Source organism: Eucalyptus grandis, chromosome 1 (genome assembly GCF_016545825.1).
Source record: "Eucalyptus grandis isolate ANBG69807.140 chromosome 1, ASM1654582v1, whole genome shotgun sequence".
In the NCBI taxonomy this organism is placed as follows: domain Eukaryota; kingdom Viridiplantae; phylum Streptophyta; class Magnoliopsida; order Myrtales; family Myrtaceae; genus Eucalyptus; species Eucalyptus grandis.
In genome coordinates this window covers 49,376,769-49,384,280 of record NC_052612.1, presented here as the reverse complement: position 1 = coordinate 49,384,280, position 7,512 = coordinate 49,376,769, and the positions used below count along the sequence as shown (strand labels likewise).

Genomic DNA, 7,512 nt, shown 5'->3' with positions numbered 1-7,512 from the left:
GCCCTCGCTTGGCTGGGCCTTGCCGGTTGGCCACCGGCAAAAGGGAAAGAAGAAAGCCAAAAAGAAAAGAAAGAAAAGAAAGAAAAAATAAATAAATAAATAAAATGCCAAAATGTTATTGAAAATTATCTATATCAGTACCGGTGGTCCTATGTGGTACCCTTGGCATCTACGTCAGTATTTTATAGTTAAAATTGGTCAGACAAATTCAATTGGCAATAATTAAAAAGGTTTAGAATTAAATTGATAAAACTAAAAAGTTTAGGATTGAATTGGTAAATTTTTGGACAATTTTCCCCATCCCTCCACATATCGGCTTAAATTTTTGGGCTAAACATTCTAATAAAAAGGATGAAATTGAGTAGGCCTGAAATCGAAACATATAGACTAACTCACATGATTCGATCTCCGTCGTACATCCACGGTTGAAGTGTATTGCAATTTATGTGAGTCGACATGCATTCGTTGTTGGCTTCCTAATAGCCGTTCCGGAACTTGGGGAAGGATATCAATACATTTTTGTCCATTCGTGAGAATAGCATGAACCCGCCATGTGCTGTTGGAGATGAGACCGTCATGCGTCAGTCAAAAGAGGGCATTACAGAGAGAGATAGCGTCGTTTCGAGTTTTGCGGCTGAGTCGTCCACACGAGAGCTATAGCCGACGTGAATGGACCTAATATCTAATTAAATCTAATAACCACGTAGGAACAGGAAAATGAGCCCAGTAGTTCCACGGCTTATAATATGTACTCCAGTCCTGTAAGCGAGACACATGAAAAATACACAACAGCACACCACGTCTACTTTTCCTTCGGCTGCTTTCCTAGTCAACATTCCGACATGCTTTAGTTAGAAAACCTAAAAAGCCATTCATCTATATAACACCCACTCGCACCCTCCTTCATCTTGAATTGTTTCACGGCAATCAATCTTCCGAAATCACACACGCACCCACACACACACACACAGATGAGGCAGCATATGCAGTCGCATGGCGGTCTGTCTTCAATTATAGCAGTGTTGATCCTAATCCTCTTCATGGTTCTTGTGAGACTGTTGATCGCCTGGTGGATTTTGCCACTCCTAGCTCAAAGGAAGCTGAGGAAAAATGGGTTTGGGGGTCCAACCCCAAGTTTTCCTCTAGGGAATATCATGGAGATGAAAAAGAGGAGTAATGTTTCTTAGGCATCTTTGTCGAAGCACCTGATAACTCATGATATTCATTCCACTGTGTTTCCTTACTTTGCTGAGTGGCAAAAGTTGCACGGTGAGTCATCTGAATCTTATCGAAAATCTGGTGTCCATTCCCAATATCCCTAACATCAATTCTAGAAGATCGACCTTATCTTCAGTGATCACCTGCTGGTGTGAAGATAAGGCAATAAACCCTTGAAGTCAACTACATCACGTGTTAATGTCTAAGTTTTCAAATCATTTAGCCCTAAAATGTGAATTTCTACAAGAGAAGAAAAGTGAGAACTGTTGTCATGGTTATCAATGCATAAGATTATCCATATAAACACCATTTGGTGTTTTGTTTTGTTGATTGAGAGTCATTGGGCAAAAAGATAATTTAAGTAAGTTTAGTAGACGCATAGCCGATTGATTTTTAGGGTTAGTGACTTTTAGGAATTCGTAAGAGTTACATCATGCAGAGAATTATTCATCATGGCATATGGACGCATCTCTTCATTTAGGCATAGCAAAATAATCTTGATCTCTCTATAAATCCATCGATTCGTTATTGATCAAGAGGATGTTAGTGAAATCTTCACGTTGTCATGGGTTTTAGCCATGATGACGATATCTCGTCAACAGCCATCAATTCCAAACCTATATGTATTGTATTGCAGTTCTACTTTAAAGAAGCAAGAATGATCACGCTAACAAATTTTATTCTGGATCTTGTGAATATCAGGGAAGGTGTTCATCTACTGGCTAGGCACTAAGCCGTTTCTCTACATCGCAGACCCCGAATTTCTTAAAAAGACGTCTGTCATAGTTAATGGCAAAAATTGGGGAAAGCCCGATGTGTTCAAATTGGATAGGAAGCCAATGTTTGGTAATGGTCTTCTAATGACCGAAGGTGATGAGTGGGTTCAACGCAGACACATCATAACTCCAGCATTTTCTCCATCCAATCTCAAGGTTTCTCCAGCTCTCTCTCCAACAAAATATTTTCGCAGCTTATTATTTTTATTTTCTCTAGGAATGTATCTACCATAGTTCATGCACTTTGCTATTGTGATTGAGGCATTAATATGAGGAAGGTTGCTCCTATAAGTGAAATTATAATCGATCAAATGGAGAGTTCCTTTTAATGCTCTCGGGAGTTCTTGTTATAGTATTTCCCGTAAGTGAAACTATAATTGATAAAGCTAGAAATTCCAAGTTAAAGGAGCTGTGAGTTCCTTCTAATCCCTGAGATTTTGTGTTGTCCTTGTCAAAATCCCAATATTTTATGCTGAACATTGATCTGTTCAACTTTATAAAAAGGCTTCCATTACCTTCTCAAGAATAAGAAGCAACGGAAGGCAGTTTTTCTTATTCCCTACGAATCTAGGACTAGTATCAAAAGAGAAAAACAAGCAAGCCCGCAAAAAATCCTAGATTAATGATTCACTAATTTGGTCATAGGTTGTCTGTTGTAGTTTATTTGGTTGAACTTATTGCAGAGAATCTTGGATATCATTTTGTTTCTCTTATATATGAGAAAATACCACATAATCCAATACTAAATCTAAATGTTTGATCTAGGTTAAATATATATGCTATACAGAGCTAAAAACCGCTCTATTTTTTATCCTCTTTGCTTGGTAAACAGGAAATGACCAACATCATGGTGGAATCCACCAAGAGAATGCTAACAAAATGGGTTGATCTCACAAGCTCTGGCCATGCAGAAGTTGATGTGGAATGTGAGATTACGGCAACAGCTGGGGAAATCATCGCTCAATCAAGCTTTGGCATAAGCCCCCAAGAATGCATCAAAGTTCTTGAAAAGTTAAGAGCCCTACAAGTTGCTCTCTTCAAGACCAACCGCCATGTGGGGGTACCCTACAACAACTTCATGTACCCTAAGCATACCCTAGAGGCCAAAAGGCTTGGGAATGAAATCGATGATCTCTTAATGGCCTTCATAATGGAGCGGAGGAAGAGTGCGCACACCAGAGATGAGTCCAGGGATTTACTCGGGGTGTTGATCCAAGAAAGTCACGTTGAAGATAACAAAAGGCAGAGGGAAAAGTTAGCTACAAGAGAACTAGTGGACGAATGCAAGACGTTCTTCTTCGGAGGCCATGAAACAACAGCGTTGGCGCTCACCTGGACGCTGTTTCTCCTGGCATTATATCCAGAGTGGCAGAAGCAATTGAGAGAAGAGATTGAAGAAGTAGTAGGAGATAAAGATTTCGAAGTCGCCATGCTTGCTGGACTTAAGAAGGTAAAGAGTCACTTATATATTGAGCATTTTAAGAAAGGATAAGTTTTAGCTGCTGCCGGGCAACCGCATTAATTGATGATACGAGAGAGAGAGAGAGATGAACTCTGCATGAAAGTGAAAATGACTGAGTGAAGTGTGATGGGGAACAAAGAAAATTTATCATGCGAGAGCGAATAACGGACCGTGAGTTTGAAAGTGAAAATGACTGAGTGAAGTGTGATGGGGAACAAAGAAAATTTATCATGCGAGAGCGAATAACGGACCGTGAGTTTGATAGATTAATTGCAGTTAAGTAATTGAGAAACATAAGAACTACCATGTGTCAAGGCAGCAGTATTGATACTACTTTGTGGCTCTAGCTACACCTCACTCTTTAGGAATTATCTCTCACGTTCTACCTGTGTTGATTATATAGGTGATTGCAAAGACAATTTGGGTAATTTACGTCTTTTAATTGCATGTATATGATGTGATCGACTCAAGTGCGAATATTTCTTAAGGTGGAAATCTTCTTAGCCTGCGAGTTAGGGTTTATTGTTCCTTTGATTTATGCTTGAACAATAATAGCAGTAATTTAATTTTAACCACCTTGCTATTATGTTGGTCTTGGAGGAGGATTTGATGGTTTTTGCCTCTGTATAAGATTGATCAGTCCTACTTTGAACTTAATCTTAATACTAACTTTTACTATTCATGGGTCAAGAAATATGGCAAATGAGGGGGAACATCTCATACACTAGTTTTGGTAGATTTATAATATACTCAATCAAATTTAGGAAATAATATAATTGCAGCTCCACAGAAATGTCTGAAACGTCGCATGCTCTCCATTTTATCTTTGGCTTTCTCTTAATGGTAAAATGGATCTATTTGAGAAATTCTTTGAAAAATGGCAAAATATTTGAAGTTTTAGATTTATTACATTACATAACAGATCTACTTTGAGATTGTACATAATATCTGTGGCAACAACAAAAGTTTAAGGACCTTCTGTTGGAGGTTTGTTTGTTAAAACAAACAGAGAGTTTTCTTTGTCCCACATAGGAAAAGTGGGAGGGAGTGGGCTAATTTAAAAGTGCGGGTTTTTCTTTTTGTAGTTAAAGGAATGATTGGGTGGGGCTAGACCCCACCATATCCGCGGTTTAATTAGCATTAATTCCTTGCTATTTATTTATTTTATTTTATTATTATTATTAATTCAAAGGTTGCCTTTTAATTGGAGAATTTTCGGAAATGAAATATAAAACGAAAATTCGAAATTCCATTTTTAAAAAATTACTTATTCGGTTTTGCAATTTTTTTCGAAGGTTGCAATTGTTCGGTTTTCGACTTCTTTCGAAGAGTCGCATTTGTTTATCCGAACAATTTTCTAAAAGACGTGTTTGTTCATTCTTTGGCAATTTTCACGAAGAGTTGCAAGACTGTTTCATATATATACTTGTCATTTTTCGGAAAGAAAGTGGTGGTCATTTTCAAGTATTCTTTCTGAAAAACTGCAGCCAATTTTTCGATTGTTTTCCTAGAGAGACCCTGGAGAAATACTAGAATTGCTATCTAGTATTCTCATCCGAGACTTTGTTGTATCCTGGAGGATTTTTGCTGGTGACCATTAGCAACGTTGTGGGACAAATAAATTCTTAAAGAAAGTGATATCACGCCTCAAAGTCCGAGTTGTTTTACTTGATCCGATTTCATTGTTCAACCCATTTCGAAGCCATATTTTTCAACACCTTCTGTTTTAAATTTTGGCCAGCAATATGCCACAAATTTTAAAGATTATGACAAAGAAAAGACAACTTGAATTTTCTACATGATTTCGTTGACCTCGCAATTGCCTAGTGGAATTATCAAATGTAGGACTAGCATTTGCGGGAGATATTTTGTGGCTTATAAACATTTTATTAAATCACGACCATTCAAAGTACCTTCGTGCAAAATCTTTGACTTGCTTGAATCTCTAATAATCGCGTCTGATCTAAAGGACTCAAAAACATGGGAAACAAGTATAAGTCAGTTGGAGGGCTAACTCGGATCCCACCATGCATCTAACCTTTTTGGATTTGCTACTGATTAGTTATTGTGTCCAGGTTTGATTATGACAAGCTTACACTAATCTAATACAACTGCAAAGAGATGCTTGCTTGACTGAAATCATTAGAGCAAAAAAAAAAAAAAAGGAGAGAAATGCTTGGCTAAATCTTGATTAAGCTGTCATTGCAGATGGGATTGGTGATGAATGAGGTTTTACGCCTATATAGTCCAGCCCCGAATGTACAAAGGCAGGCAAGGGGGGACATTTGGGTCAATGACACGATAATTCCCGACGGAACGAACATATGGATTGATGTCGTGTCCATGCACCACGACCCAACTTTATGGGGTGACGACGTGAATGAGTTCAAGCCGGAGAGGTTTAATGGCGACAGCCAAGGGGGATGCAAGCACAAGATGGGTTTTTTGCCGTTTGGGTTCGGAGGGCGAATGTGCATTGACCGAAACTTGATGATGATGGAATACAAGATTGTTCTATCCTTGGTCCTCTCTAGGTTTTCATTTTCTCTCTCGCCATATTACTGTCATTCTCCTTCAATAATGCTCTCTCTTAGACCAGCTTGTGGATTGCCCCTGATCGTGCAACCTCTTTAGACAAGGAAGGCCACTTCTTATGTGAGACTTGAGTTTATTCTGTCTAGTAAGCATCTCTTGTAAAAGATGGAGTCGTGACAATGCATCGCAGGTGCAAATACATAAATTGTCTCGTAAGCATCTCTTGTAAAATATGGAGTCGTGACAATGCATTTCAGGTGCAAATATAAATAAATATATATTTGACACTTTAATTGTGTGTTCGATCGTATTTAGCTGCACCATATTCGAAATGGAGGAGCCGCAATGGCCCCCACTAGTTGCAGTGGGCGGCAAGACCCAAGAGCGGATATTGCCAAACCCAAAAAGAATCAACCACGGGTAAAAAGGTAGAAACTTTTGAAGCCGTGTGAAAAGTGTCGTGTCAAATTTGGATTTGTCTCGACAAGTTCGTTTTTGTGTTTTCATGTTGCGAGAAAGATAACATCCCCCAATAGAATTTGGCGGAAATCATTGAAATTCATGAATTTTCAAGCTTGAAATTCGCTTGAGCGTAACCTCCTAAGGTTATATCGCAAAGAGCAATTTATTGTAAATTCCCATCTCAAGATGGATAGACTATCCTTCACGAATGGCATATGCGGACTTTTGATTTAATATGCAAAACCTAACTTAGTTATGCTATTGCTAACACTCGACCAGCAAAATATAATTCAAGAGCCCAGTTAATGTCGACATTGGGAGCCAAGGGTCAAGGCAAGTTGATAGTGTTAATAATTAGATGGGCAATTTGAGAGCATAAAGTCATGATAAGCGAAGAGCCCATAACAATGAGGAAAGATTCATTTTTTAGGGAAAAAAAAAAACACGTCAACCCATTCAACCGAGCACAAAGACTTCTGTAATGTTAAACTGCACGCTCATGGAGAATTCCAACTTAATACCCTTTGCAAAGATGCTATCTTTCATGCTATGAATACCAATTGATCTGCGTAGCACAACAATGTAAAAAAACCATTGCATATTAAACTGATAGACTTATAATTTCTGAAAAGAATGTAAATGGGAAATCATAAGCACCCATCTTGTGGATTAGATGCTTAATTTGCTTGCACAATTCATTGTTAAATACGTAAATCTAACGTATGCTCAAAACGATGGCAAGCATGCTGGGAATAGTTCATGCATCCATTCTCTATCATACCTTAGCAAGTGACTCAGTCTAGTCTGCTCAAGCAAAAGTGAGCTTTAGTTCAAACAGCTTTTTCTTTGGAGGGTCATAATCTTCTTGAATGATATCATTTAGTAGTTAAACCAAAATTCATTTAGAGCATGTGAAAATGTACCCATTCACGTTGAGATAATCTCCAAAGGCATTATTTCAACACCACTCCCCAGGAAGTTGCAAAATGCAAATCACAAATGTTCTAAGTCGGCCAAAATGCCACTTTTCAACTAAAGGTAGTTGGAGAAGAGAAAACA

General features: G+C 38.3%; 1 pseudogene; it reads left to right on the top strand.

Annotated features, from left to right (window-relative positions):
* The first annotated feature begins 971 nt into the window (after positions 1-971).
* Positions 972-6,090, top strand: LOC120287434 (annotated as a pseudogene).
* The last annotated feature ends 1,422 nt before the right edge of the window (positions 6,091-7,512 follow it).